Below are 14489 nucleotides of genomic sequence, written 5' to 3'. Positions count from 1 at the left end.
GTCCTGGCCCCCAATCCTTGGAATGTTGCTGCCCACATTCAGGGCAGGTCTTCCCTTCTCGAATACATTTCTCTAGAAATATCAAATTGTGTCTCTTTGGTGACTCTAAGTCCTCTCTAGTTGACAAGGGTAACCATCACAGTAGGTAAAATGGTTAGAAAGGCCATTTCATGCAGAAGGAGAAGCCTGGAAATAACATTGAGGTGTATGAAAGTGCTCAGGGTGTTCTGGGCACCGGAAGGGGTCAATGAAGAGAAGTGTGAATGCTTAGGCTCCCAGCAGCATCTCCTTTAATGGCCTTGTTTCTCCTCGTCTTTGCTTAGAGTAGTATCTCATTTCATTCCCCTGACAAGGCTTTTCTACTGCAAATCCATTTGATTAGGCTAGGACCATCCCAGATCAGTCCACACAATCAGGAGGTACAAACTAATTTGTCTTTAAACTGCAAACATTATGATTCACTAAATCTAGACCTGGGAAGTCTCTAATGACCAGCTATCCTTTTTTAGTATTTTGCAGGATATTCTATCTTTATATTGAAACCAATATTACATGCCCACAATCCTTGCTTGATTATATTTTTAAATGAATGTCCAAGATGTCTTATTTTTATTTTCTTGAGGTTTGTGGTTCCTGGTGTTCTGAGTATGTTACAGCTAGCAGTGGGGAGAAGACAGAAGGAAAACATGAATCCAAAGTGAGTTGGACATATTAATCACTCTTAGCTCTCACAATGGTGCATCTACTACAAATATTTGGCCCCTTCCTTCAAATATTCAAAACACCTTGATATTGGCCATTCACCTAGAATAGCAATTTCCAAAATAATTCCCAGAGATACTCACATGGTAATTGTTACTCACATGGGGAGCTCTCCTCCAAGGGTAATGCCTAGAGTCATTAGCATGTCTGGTCATGTTAGATGCATCTGTCTTTTCTCTCCTACTCTGGAAGACAAGGGAGCATAATAGTATGAGAGTGGCGTGGTTGTAGGTATAGGTTGGAATCTGCTCTGCTGTGATATACCACCCAAGAAATTGTGTGTGGACACTGGCAATTTTATGATTAGTAAAGGGCTACTGGTTGCAGGGACAAGAAGCTCACTCAAATAATTAAGTAGATACAGATGTCTTAATGTTTATGTAGCATGGCTAGGGAATTCATTCAGGAACTGTGGGTACCAGGACTGTCATCAGTACTGCCAAAGTCTTTGTGGTTTTGTGCAGGAAGGTGAGGGCCTATTATCCCGCAGGTCATTTTTCTAGAGAAAGTCATGAGAATCAAAGAGAGAAATTCATGTCCAAATGAACAACAAGTGTAGGATTTTGTATTGAATGTCACAGACTTATTAAGTTCATGCATGCTAAGGAATACAACAAACTTCTTGAAATGTTATTTCATTTATTAGTTATGATAGACACTGGAGTTAGTTTTTGTAATCCTTGCTCTACAGGTGTCATTATCTTTATTATGTCCAACAAGTACAAGAGAATTCCCAAGTCCATAGCTCACAGCTCAGAACTAAGATTAGAAATGAGGCTATAGTTTTAAATGGTATACTCCTGTCTATCACCCTTGGTTCCTCCTTGCACCTCAGCTTCTCTCCTTGCCTCTGCCATGCATTCCCTAGGTTTTTTCATAAGCTCCAGCTGGACTACTGTCAAGGCATCCTGATGGTTAGGCATTTCCATGTCCTCACATACTTTGGATTGATGTTTGCCAATGAAGACTTATGGTCACATTGACCAAATGGACTTGGACACTAGTGCTGTGGCAGATGTTACTTCCAGCTCTATCTCCCTTTATAAGGAGCTTAACATCTACTCTGGGAGATTACAGTTGCAGAGGGGAGCCAGCCATGCAGAAAATTGCTCCAACACACAGCAAGAATCAAGACTGTAAGCAAGCAGCCACAATATAGACAAGAAGCGAAACAAAGGAAAAGATCAGAGAGGTTTCATTTAAACTAGACTTCAGGTTTGAAAGGACTACAGTAAATGAGATCCAGGAAGGGGAATCCTGGAGGACACAGCGAGAACATAGTGCGAAGGCAAGCTAGTGAAGGAAGTCACAAAAGGGCCGTGACTTGGTGCTATTCTGTATGAGTGAACCTTCTAGAAGATGAAGTAGCAGAGCAGCAGAAGAAAACTCATTCACTGTAGGCATCTTATGTCCACCAGATTAGGGCATCAGGCTTGTGCAAGGTGATCACTCCCCCTTTCACTTCTATGATCAATGGCATCATTAACACAATCACCATGATTGAACCTGATTCAATTTGACTCACAACTTCATTAGGTCCTTCAAAGTGCTTTTTACCAAGTTTTGGTAGGAAGTAAGAGAAACTGCATCTAACAAGACTTAAGTGTTGAAAGAACTATGTTGACCCAAATTATTGTTGAGGAGATGTTCCCTCTAGGCCATGACTCAGTAATACAAAAGGAGTAACATCTCTTCCCATCTCTTTGATTTGATCTCCTCCCTTCAGAGCCTAAGATGTTGCTCTTTGGGCTATATTCCTCCTTGTTAAAATTTGGAAAGAGGGTTAGGGGTGTAGCTCAGTGGTAGAACACTTGGTCAGCATGTTCAAGATGCTGGATTTGATCCTCACCATGAAAAGAATTTTTTCTTTTAAGAAAAAGAAAACAATATAGGCATTTTGTCATCTTTCCTGAGACTTATTCTGGCTGGATAAAGTTATCCCCTCTGCTGATCCTGGATCAGCCACTATGGCCATGAAGATGGAAGCTATCAACTGACACAACCTGAAAGCCTTGTGCTCCAATCCAGACCCGAGGGGGTCAGGGGACTTCAGATATCGAATACTTCCTCACCTGGGGACTGAGATTTTTAGGCAGGATGAAATGGAGAGGGCAAGAGCAGGGTAAGGCCAGGTGAGGAGAAGGCAAACGAGTGTTCCTTGTAGAAATGATTCCTTTATTTCACAGCTGAGGAAATGGGGGGCCTCATAGTACTGATAGCGGCACAAGGATGAAATAGTTCTCTTTCTCTAAGAGTATCTCAGATGTCATGAGAAAAAACATTAACTACACACATTGTTATGAAGTCCAGAAAATGAAAGGATGCTATGTGCCCCCTGGACAGACAGTATGTACTGTGTCATAGGCTGTGACCCTGCACAAGTTATTCAAGTTCTATTTTCTCCCATGGGAAAATAGAAATAATAAAAGTTACTTCATGGGGTTGTTGAGAGGATGAGATGAAACTTTTATGCATACAGGTGACCCAATGCCTTTCTACTCATTGTGTGTCCAAACTCGCACAGTATCCAGGGAGGTAGCAGAGACATTACATCTAAAAGATGGAATTGCCAAAGCTTAGTTATTACTTAGAAAACAAAGGTAAGTCTTATGATTCCAAGTCTGACCCATTCCTTTCCAGGGCACCATGTGCTTAATGAGATTCCCAGCTCTCTGTATCAATGCCTTCCAGTTAACAGGATTTACACAGGAGGAACTACACATGCAAATTATTATTAACGTAAAAATAGGTAATTATTATTTTTTCACATTGCATCATCACAGATGATCTTTATATTAGGCATTCTTTAACAACGAATGACTGAACTATAGGGATTGCTGTTCATTCAGACAGTCATTAATTCTAAGTAAGAAATTAATTTCCTGTCACTCATGTTGCAAAGAGGAGGGTGACAACAGAGTCATACGTAAGGGATATAATGGAATCTGGAAATTACCTAGCCCAACCTTTCAGTTCACAGATGTGGGAAAAGAAAACTAGAATGGAGAAGGTCACAGGGTTAATTAGTGGCAGAGCTGGGACTAGAACCCCTTCTCTTCACTTCTCTGCCCAAGTCTTGTCATTAAGCCACGAATGCTGATACCTTGACTCCCATTTGCTTAGGACTCCCTGAAAGTTTAACATAGATTGAAGGTGTAAGGACAGAAAGATGTTTGATGGGATGAAGGTTCCCCAGTGAAAGTGTATTAAGCATCCTTCACAAATTCACCTGTGCTGTATTAATTTTATCTTGATAATTTCTGCAATGTGCTTGTGAAGAAGGGGGACAGCTATCTGTCTATACTGAGCGGTCTCATTTGAGTCTTGCCAATGTAAAGGTATGAACTAAAAATCTTCTACATTAAAACAGCAAATTGCTTATGGTAACCATTGCATAATGAAGGAACACAATGAAGAATTACAGTTCAAATTACTTATCAGGTCTCTTCCATTTTCTAAGTTTTTAAAGTAGAAAATTGCACAGTATAATTACAGTAAGTTAATTTGCATTCATATTACAATTCAATGAGCAATTACATTCTTTTTATTTAAAAAAATATTTTATAAAATGTGATTTGCATCAGTATGTTTCTAGGAAGAGTGGTGACTTTTTTCCTTGTGAGGTTTTCATGCAAATTGAATGCAACTGATGTATTCCGGTATAAAACTGGGGCTGCTTGTGGGTGGATGTGGCGCAGAGGAGCAGACAGCCATCTGAAGTATGACTATGTCTTCAGAGCTTATGGATTCTCCAAAGAATAATAGGTATCAGGTTTTAGAAGGAAAACCTAAGATCTTATTGCTGGAGACCCCTTCTCCATTCTCTTTTACCATCCTGAATTTGAATTTCTCTATAGAATTCCTGCCAAGCCATTATCTAATCTCTATTTGATTAAGTCCTGTGCCAGGATATTCTTTGCCTTCTGATGACATCTACTTCATCACCAGGCAATGCTTTCATTTTCTGGAGGGTGGTTCCATTTTGGTCTGATCATTGGTGTATTAATGTAATTTAAAGGACACATATTACATATCCATTGCTCTCCAAGTGCCATGGATGACAGAGAATTCTTTTTACATTGAGAGCAGAGTATTTTTCCCCCCTCTGGTACTTGTATTATTAGCATAAATGTCTAGGTTGGGCCGTGATAAAGAAATACACATAACAGTTGTAAGGGTTTATTGGCTGCTCCATTTTTTTCTTGTACCTGTTCTTCTTAATGATGTTTAAAGTAAAAGTGACATACATTGAAATGTGCAGATCTGTTTTCATAAAGATGTTTGCTTATATAAACACTTTGTTTAAAATACCATTGAAACTTCACTGTACTCCTTTCAAGCCAATCCCTCTCCAAGGAGCCAACTGGAATCCTATTTTTTCTTATTGTAGACTTATTTTGTCTGCTCTTAGTTTTCAAAAGATGGAAACATAATAGTCTTCTCTTACACTTGGTCTTTCTCTTTCTCTCAATATGTTTTTAAGATTCATCCATGTTGCCACACATGTCTGTAAAGTACTTAATTTCTTGCACAGTCATATGCCAGTGTGTGAAGATTTTATGACTTGCTTGGCCATTCTGTACAGGATCTTTTGGATTGTTTCCAGTTTTACCTGTTGTGAACAGAGCTGCAATGCGTGCTTTAGTTTTCTTGAGTAAACACCTAGGAGAAATAAATATATAAATATTAAAAGAGCTCATAAAGTATGTATGTGTGTAACTTGACAAGATTGGACCAGGTAATTTTCCAAAATGTAAAATCATTTTATACTTTTATCAGTAATGTACAAGAGTTCTACAACTTCACCACCATTATTTAATGTCATCTGACTTTTTGAAGAGTCACTTTACTAATTTTTTAGTGTGTGAGTGTGTGTGTGTGTGTGTGTGTGTGTGTGTGTGTGTGTGTGTGTGTGTGCGCGCACGTATGTGCGTGTTTGTCTATAGGTATATGCACCTGAGTGCAGGTGCCCATAGGGTCCAGAAGAGGGTGTCAGTTCCTCTGGAGCTGGAGTTATAGGCAGTTGTGAGCTACCTGATGTAGGTGGTGGGGGCTGAATTCTGGTCCTCTGCTGAGCCATCTCTCCAGCCCCATCATCATCTGACTTTTAGACTGTAGCCATTTTAGTGGGTGTGAAATAATGTCTCACTATGTATATGCATATGTTTCTCCCATTACTAATGTGCCTTTCCACTACTGTGTTTATTGGTGCATTTTCTTTTGTGAAGTATCTATTTAGATCTTCTGTCCATTTTAATTAGGTTGTCTTTTTTATTATTAATTACTAAGATTCTATGTTTTTCAAGATTTAAGTCTCTTGTCAGATATGCATATTGTGAATGTTTCTTTTCAGGCTTGTGGCTTACCATTTAATTTTCTTAATGTTGTCTATTAATCAGCAGCTTTAAATTTTGATTAAGCCAAATTTATTATGTTATACTCAGTGATTTTTGCATCCTCTCCATGGAAACTGAACATACTTCCAAATAATGAAGACAATAGGGCTCTTTAGTACAGTGTTCTGTTTTTAAGTGTGTCTACGTAGCCCAGGCTGGCCTCAAACTCATCCTCCTCCTGCTGCAACATCTCACATGGTGGAACCAGCCGTGTGCCTCTCTGTCTGAAATCATCCAGAACCTTTACCATTTCAGCTATACCTTTTGTTCTCACATATGTTGCAAAGTGGGGTACAGCTCTTTCCTGCTTCCCCAGCTGTTCCTGCCAGATGCCTTAAAGGCTGTTGTCACCTCTTTGAATTACAGTGTCTTTGGGAGGAAACCAAATCAGCAACTGAATTATGTTTGTCCATTTCTGGGTTCTCTATTCTGTTCTAATGATTATTTATTTCATTGTCTTAATCATCCCGTTTTGATCACTATCACTTAGGACATGTCATAAAATCAGTGTAGGACAAATCTTCTAGAGCTGTTCTTCTTTCTTGAAAATATTCTGGCTTTTCTAAGTTCCTCTGCATTCTTATATCCATTTCAATATTGTTAATTCCTTGGAAAAAATGCATTGGAATTCTTATTGTAACTTCATTAAATGCACATTTCAATTCAGAGATCATTGATATTTTAATAATAACAATTATTCTAAACCATGAACATGGTATACATCTCTACATTCTTGGGCCTACCTTGGCTTTTTTTAAAATCTGGGATGTGTAAGTTTTGGTGAACAAGTCTTATACAGCTTATGTTCATCTACTTTGAAGTAGTGTATGCTGGACTACAGTAAGTTGCATTTTATCTGTGCTGTAGTAAGCATTAAGCTTAATGCTATCTAGAAAGTACATAGCATAATATTGAGTATAGAGAATTCTTTTTATTAAAGTGAAAAAAATCCTACAAGTCAAACTGTCTTAAGTAAAAGAGGAAATATACTTACAGGACAGAAAAGTCTATGGAAGAGATGGTAGCTGTTTTTAGGTAAGGCTAACCCAAATACTCTAAGAGTCTTCTTAAATCTCCATTTCTCAACTTCTTACCACTCTCATTCTCTTTTTGCGTCATGCTTTAACATCTTTTCTCCACTGTTATACATGGGTCTAATTTCTTCCCAGGATTGAGCCCAGCACTAAGAAGAAAGTATCTTCTGCAGCCACACTACCCTAGGTACACGGTACATCTCCAATTTGGTGTGGCCAAGAGATACATTTCTCTTTGTCACCTGTCTGTCCCTGGGCTGGAGGTATAATCTTCTTTATCAGAAAGAAAAAAAAAAAGATCAGGTAGAGAAATGGTAAACCAATGAAATAGAATCGAGGTATTATTTTACAAGACGGGAGAAATCCACCCTCAGCAGCAAACAGCTCAAACATGCAACCCCTTAAGTACAGAAGCAACAATGTATGCTTGCTGGGTTGTATGCTGTGCTGACGATTCTGCTGTGTTTCTATGACACGCCATAGGTGCCAGACTCTCAGTCATTCCCCACTCTTTTCATCTGCCCCTCCCCCACCCAATACTAACATCACTTACACTCCACTTTACGAGTGAAAAAAAATTGGGAGTTTGGATTCGAGCCTAAGAGCCCTCTGATAACCACTTAGGCTCTCTACTTTGTTTCTACTGTGCATTTAGCTATAAAGAGCAGATTGGTGGGAGAACCGCTATCCTCACATTGCTATCCCCTACTTTCTCCTGGAGAATGAAAGGGGTGCTATTTATAGCTGCTGGAGAGCAGAGTCAAGCTTAGTAACTCCACCATGTCACCTTTCCCTGGAGTCAGACTGGCTGGGGTCGGATGAAGAGGGCATTCTCTGTTTCATGAAGCACCATAGAAATATTTTTTTATTGTCTTTTTGACCACAGAAGAGAAGTAGCAATTGGATGCTTTACCCGTGTCTCATATGGAAAACAACATCTTGGTAAGAGGGTTAAGACATTTTTCAAAATATTTACCTTTTTAAAAAAGTGCATCCCTGCATTTCCACCCTAAATTAAATACAGCAAGCAGAGCTGTACAAGTGCTTTATGCTTGCCTCTCAAGGGTCAGTTGTAGCTACTCTCAAAAGAGGACTCTGCCTTCTTTCACATAACCCTTCTTTGTCTGACTTGAAATTCTGGTCCAAAATGCCTCTCCAGGTCATTCATCTAGTACCTAATTGTGTTTCAAAATGCCCCCCTTTTTTTAATGAGGTCCATATTACCCACCCCCACTCCTTTCCCAACCTGGATTCAATACAAATGTTGATGCTCTTCTAGCATCAGGCCCATCATAGTTTTAACCCCAGTGCCATTTGATGGTGTGTTTTGTGGGCAATTTTCTCTGTTTTCTCCTGAGATCTTACATTGCACCTTGAAGAGTGAGCATTGCTTTTATTGATTTTATTTTATTTTATTTTGAACAAAGGAGTGAGACTTTTTTTTCTCAAATACAGATTTTGAGCATGACAAGAACTTCTCTAAAAGGCTTAATATAGAGGCTTAATGTACCTTCTGTATTAACCTTTGAGATTTTATTCATTCTATACTAGTATCTTTTGAGTATATGATGCCTCTGACATGCAGGGCAGGTTTTCCTACTAATCATTTTTTTAAGTTACATGAATTTGGAAACTTTATATGTATATTAACATTTGCATAATCTTGGCATATGTAAGTGCTACTGACCACTTAATAAATAGTAAGTATTCCAAAGCTAAGCAAATGATTCCATTTACAATAGCATAAAAAAGAGAAGAATGTTTAAGAGAAGTAATTTTAACCAAGGAAATGAATAATTTTTACTCTGAATTCATAAGACAGCAGGTAAAACAATTAAACAAACAAAAGGAAACATAGTCCAAGTGGGAGAATTAATATCAATGTTCCTACCTACCCAAAGTGGCCTTCGGATCCAGTACATTACTACCAAAGTTCTAGTGACATTTTTGCAAAACAAAAAATTTATCAAAAATCCTAAAATTCTATGGAACCACAAAAGACCCTGATAAACTGAAACCTAAGCCAACCATACCTGTTTTCAAAGCATATTACAGAGATATGGTAATCAAAACAATATGATACTGTCATCAGACCTGATAAATTAGGCCAGCAGAACAAAACAGAGCTAGCCTAGAGACAAATGACCACATACCAAGACTACACAGGAGAAAGGATGTGCAGTAAATGGTGCTGGGAAAACTATCCCCTTAGAAGGAAGAGGAAATCAACCTCCTCTTATACTTTATACAAAACCAATTCAAATTGGGTTAAAAACTTACATATAAGATCTGTACCACAAGAATTCTAGACCAAAACATCTGGCTAAGTCTTTTTGACATTTGGTATTGACAATGATAAAAAACAAACAAACAAACAAACAAAACAAAAGAACAAAACAAAAAGAATCTGATACTAAAGGCATAGGCAACAAAAGACATAAACGAAGTGGGCTGCATCCAATTTGAAAGCTTTTCCAAAGCCACAGAAACCATCAGTGGCTTAGAAAGGTAGGGAAAGGCAGCTTTGAGAGTGGGAGAAACCTTTTCAGATGTTGTGTTTGATTAGTGGTTAGTACCCATGACATAAAAACTCAGAGAACTTGCTTGCAAAGCATAATCAGCTTGGTCACAAGATGACAAAGGACCCGAACAGATGTTTTCCTCCACAAGAAGACATGGATGACAACAGGTGTATGAAAAGTTCCCAGATCTGAATCAAACACACAAAGATGTAGAACTGCATACCTCCTGCAATGATTGGCATAAAAAAGGCAGATTGGAACCATTATTAGTGAAGATGTGGATAAGAAAGAACCCCTCCCTGTACAGGCACTGCTGGTGGGATTGGGAGTTGTTACCCCTGCTTTGGAAAACTATAAGGAGGTTCTTCAAAAATCGAAAGTAGAGCTCCTTTCTAGGTATGTATCTCCAGGAAAGGGACTGATTATCTCAGGGAGATAATCTGAACGTCCTTGTTCATTATAGCAAATTCATAATAAAATCAATGTAATGCTTGTGTTGACAGAGATACGGTTTAAGAAAAAGTGGTGTGTGTGGCGTCCACAATGGAATATTATTAAGCCTTAAAAAGAAGGAAAGCCTGGCATTTGTGACAACATGGACAATGCTCAGTTGCACTATTCTACATGAAATAAGCCAGGCACAGAAAGATATACAGCATGATTTCATATACATGGAATCTAAACAAGACAAAGCTATAAAATCATAGTAGCATGGTGGTGTTCAGGAGTGACAGGATAAGACAAATGTGGAGATTGCTATCAAGGGTATTAACCTTTGTTATAAGTTCTGGAGGTCTTGAGTACCACAGGGTGAGGTAAGTACATTTAATAATAATCTACTATGCACTTGACATTTTTTTAGGGGCTAGATCTTCAGTGAGCTTATCATACATGCAAAAAAAAGTAACTATGTGAGGTAATGAATATGTTAATTATCTCAATAGTGCTAATCATTTCACAATGTGAACATATGTCAAAACATTGTATTGTGCACCTTAAATATATACACTACCGACTTGCCAACCATCCAAAAATAAAGATGTAAGAAAAGACCTCCAAAATTAGAGCCCATTGCATACCATCCAACAAGACATATACTTGGAAAATTGTAGGAATAAACAGGGTTTTAAAAGTACACAATTTACAAGGGCATCATAAAGGCTCTGCATTATTTTCTTTAGGGCAGTGGTTATCACCCACAGGATTTATGACATGTGACCACAGGTCTTATTCCCAAACATGGGTCAGTTGTCTTAACTGACTCTCTGAGGGCTTGTCAATCACATGAGCAGGGATGACTTATGAAGCTCAGTAGCTCACCTTTTTGCCCTTCTTTGTGCAACTCATTTCACATCTCTGTCCAGTGGACTGAGCCTTTTACACAGACCTCGATGTGCAGAATGGGCCCTGCCGATGTTTGATGAATCAAAATGAACTATTTGGGATGTATCCTGGGAAGAGAACCGATGTCTCCAGGGCAGTTGTCCTTCTGCCTGTATCTCATTGAAGGCTCATTGAGTCAAGTGTTCACTACCCCTGGAAAGCTGAAAATGTAGACACACAGACAGGTGGCCTGCCAGAGTGAAGAAGTCCCATCAGATTTCAAAGTCCATGTTGTAAAGGTTATATGAGAAATATCTCATACTGCCTGTAATGGAATAAGTAATATATACAGCTTCACTATTCTTATTACTTTGCTGTATCTCAGAGTAGATGATGAAAGCACATTTATTGATTTTTTTCTTTATGCCATACTTAATACAAATTACACTGGTATTTTCAAAAGAACAGCAGTAAAGCCCCACACCTTATCTTTCAGATGAGCTATTTCTTGACATTTAGTGAAGTGACAAAATGTTCTTTAAGATTTCGTTCAGTTTAACCAGGAAGGCTCTGAGGACTATAGTGGGCAGCTTGTGCCTATACATCACATTTTCTTCCAGGCTTGAGATGGGAACAGCTGCGGCTTGTTGCCCCCACTGGATTTCATGGGAATCTGCCCAGTTTCCATGGTGGACTTTGTCCAACACTGAAGAGAGATAGAGTTTTACATTCTATTACATTGTATGGCTTGGCCAACTCACTTTCCCAATTCCTTCTGATGTCTGTAGCCACCATGCCAGATAAAAACAGGAGGCAGGGGGCAAGTACAGTCGGACCTTAGATATGGGCTCTTAAAATGCATATCAATGGAATGGAAATTTCAAAGCTGTCCTTAAAACCTAGAGGATTTTAGACTTTTGTGTTGATCTTATGGTTTTGTTTTGCAGTCTGTAAAAAGTCGAACTTACTTTCGCTGCATCATCCAAGGTTTGGCCTTCTCCAGCTCTTAGAAATGACCAACACTCAAGTACACTCTTCCCTATTTTCCCACGACTTGACTTCTCACATTTCTCTTTCTTTTCGTGGCGTTCATAATCCAGGGACTTGTCTTCACGGACAGTGAAAGTGAAATGTTTTCTTGATGGCAGCGGAGGTGTTCCCTAGCCAGTCTCTACTCTGCTCAGGGTGTAGAACAGCACCTGGTATCCAACTCCTCCCACTTTCTGGAACTTTTGTAAAAGTTGGAGAGAATCTGGTGGGACTCCGTGGTCACCCCAGGAGATTGACAGCCACCCCAGAGTTAGATGGAACCATCAAGAATGGAACCTCTCTGCCAAACTGTGGGGCATTTCCTCTGATCAGCTCTTCTCCGTAGAGTGTATGCTGCCAATGACCTCAGGAATTTTTTCTTGTCTCTATGTAAATTGCTATCTTTTCAGAGGTGCCTGACAGCCAAGTTTGCAGGGCCTCCATTTGTACAGAAGCTGTTATTATGGGATAAGTGTAATGGCTCGTGAATTTTGTGGAGGAAGGGAGGGTCTCCAGATGACTTTGTACGAACCAGCCACAGACCTATTGACTCCACAAGCAGTGCATTAGGCTAAATATTTTTAGCCCATTGACTCTAGAGGTAATAACCCTAAATGCATCATTAAATTTTCATGGGTGAGTAACAGAAGCTACCAGAAAAAAAAAATCCCCCCAAAACAAGCCACCACATTAACTTTATTATCACCCAGCTGGAGGGCAGGAGTGTGGCCCCTCAAAAGAAGAGTAAACTTTAAAAGCAAGTGTTGCCGCCTCTTCCTTTGCTCTTGGGCACCCGGCTCCTAGGGGGCAGCAGGAGATTTTCGCACTACACCCTCCCACCTAACATTCAAGCCTCTGGAGACAAGTATGCCACACTGGCCTTGACAAAGCTGAATCCAATCTCAAGGTGGAAAAATTTCCGACTAATCCAATTATTTTTTGCCACTCGGTGTTTCTGAGATCTTTGTAAGATAGGACCTGAAGAGCCTTCTTTGGCACAACAGGTTCTAATTTACAGGACGGTCTAGGGCCCTGCATTCTAAGAATGGAGTAGGGAAAAACAAGTTAACTGGGGCCCGCGAGCCCTCAGGGGCACAGGAAGCTGCCTAGAGCTGAGGAAATCATGACAGGTGCAAGACAATATTACCCTGGAAACGTCAATAAAAGGTGGGTGAAGCCGGCCCCGGTGGCTGGGAGAGAGCGCCCCCTTCTGTCAAGGGGCGCGGGGCAAGAAGCTCGCACAGCCTCCACTTGGCTCGGCGCCCTCTCTACTTGTGTGCAGAGAGGCTTGGCTAAAAGCAGGCGCTGGAGAAACGGAGGAGTCCGGGCGGGAGCTGCGGCGGCTACTGAGGAGCGTGGTCCGCTCTCAGCGCGCCCCCCTCCGCGGAGAACGGCAGGGCGGGGACCCTAGGCTCTCGGCTCCGCTCGGTCTCCACTCCCGGGATGGGGGACGAGCGCAGGGGCTGGAGAAGCGCGACCGCAAGCCGCGGCGCCCCCGCTCGCCTGCTCGCTGGCTCTTCCTCTTGGTCGTCGCCGCGGCGACTCGGCTGAGCTCTCGGAGTGCGCTCGGGCAGCGCACGGAGCGCCCCGGCGGGAGAAGGAGCCGGACTGGACCGGCTCGGAACGCGCGGTTGGCGGGGAGCTAGCAGGTGAGCGGCGGGGCTGGCGCGGGGCGGGGGCGGCGGGAGGAGGCGGGTCTGCGCACCGCACAGGGTCCGGTCTCCTCCCCCTGCTCTGACGCGCGCCCGTGGCTTCCCGGGGAGGATGGACCCAGATCCGCGCTCACCCGGGCTTCCCCGGGCTGGAGAGTGCGTCTGAGTGCGGCCGCCCGCAGGGCATGGAGAGCCGCGTTTCGGGCGGCTTCCGCAGCCGAGGAGGAGGAGGATGCTCCGGGGAGCCGAGGTGAGAGGCGCGGCGGCGGGGGGGGCTGGGGGGCACGCGACGGACCCCCGAGTTGAGTGTGCGCAGGTGGCCCGCGGGGACCCGGCTTCGGCGAGCCCGGGTGGCTCGGCTGGGGCCCGCGAACCCGGGTGTGGAGGAGGGTTTTCGGGGCGAGTCTCTCGGGAGTTTGGCCCGAGGTGCTGTGCACTGGCGACTGCCGCAGTTGTCTATCTTCTCCCACCACTTGCTTGCGAGGGGAGGCGACCCTGCGTCTCCTTCCCGGTCGGTCCCCACTTCCATCGCCCCACTTCTGAACACGCGCGATCCTCTCTTTAGGCTCGCCTACCCAAGACCCTCTCCTGTCGCCGGACCCCCTGCATCCTCCCTCCCTCTGCCCCGGCTCTAGGCACCCCGAGGCTGCCTTCTACCACTCTAGGACCTGCTGAGTTCTCGCTAAGCCTCCTCCCTGCCTCGCTAGTGGCGCCGGCGGGTGCGACCTCTTTCCCCACTCCGCGGAGCCCGCGCGTTCTCACTTCTCTACA

At 42.2% G+C, this 14489-nt stretch overlaps 1 protein-coding gene across 7 annotated transcripts in view; it reads left to right on the top strand.

Annotated features, from left to right (window-relative positions):
* The window catches only part of Dab1 (DAB adaptor protein 1), an 803063-nt gene that overhangs the window by 400755 nt on the left and 387819 nt on the right, over positions 1–14489 (top strand). Inside the window, exon 1 of one of the 7 annotated variants that reach the window (XM_052718126.1) lies at positions 13347–13715. The exons of 5 other annotated variants lie outside the window; for them this stretch is intronic. The gene's annotated coding sequence lies outside the window, so the exon portion shown is untranslated. Of the gene's footprint in view, positions 1–13346; positions 13716–13804; positions 13969–14489 lie in introns of those variants that run through there. One more of the 7 variants, XM_052718125.1, reaches the window with a different exon arrangement.

This window comes from Peromyscus californicus, unplaced genomic scaffold (genome assembly GCF_007827085.1).
Source record: "Peromyscus californicus insignis strain IS unplaced genomic scaffold, ASM782708v3 Scaffold_5__1_contigs__length_169319896, whole genome shotgun sequence".
Classification (NCBI taxonomy): Eukaryota; Metazoa; Chordata; class Mammalia; order Rodentia; family Cricetidae; genus Peromyscus; species Peromyscus californicus.
This window is presented reverse-complemented; position numbering and strand designations above follow the sequence as displayed.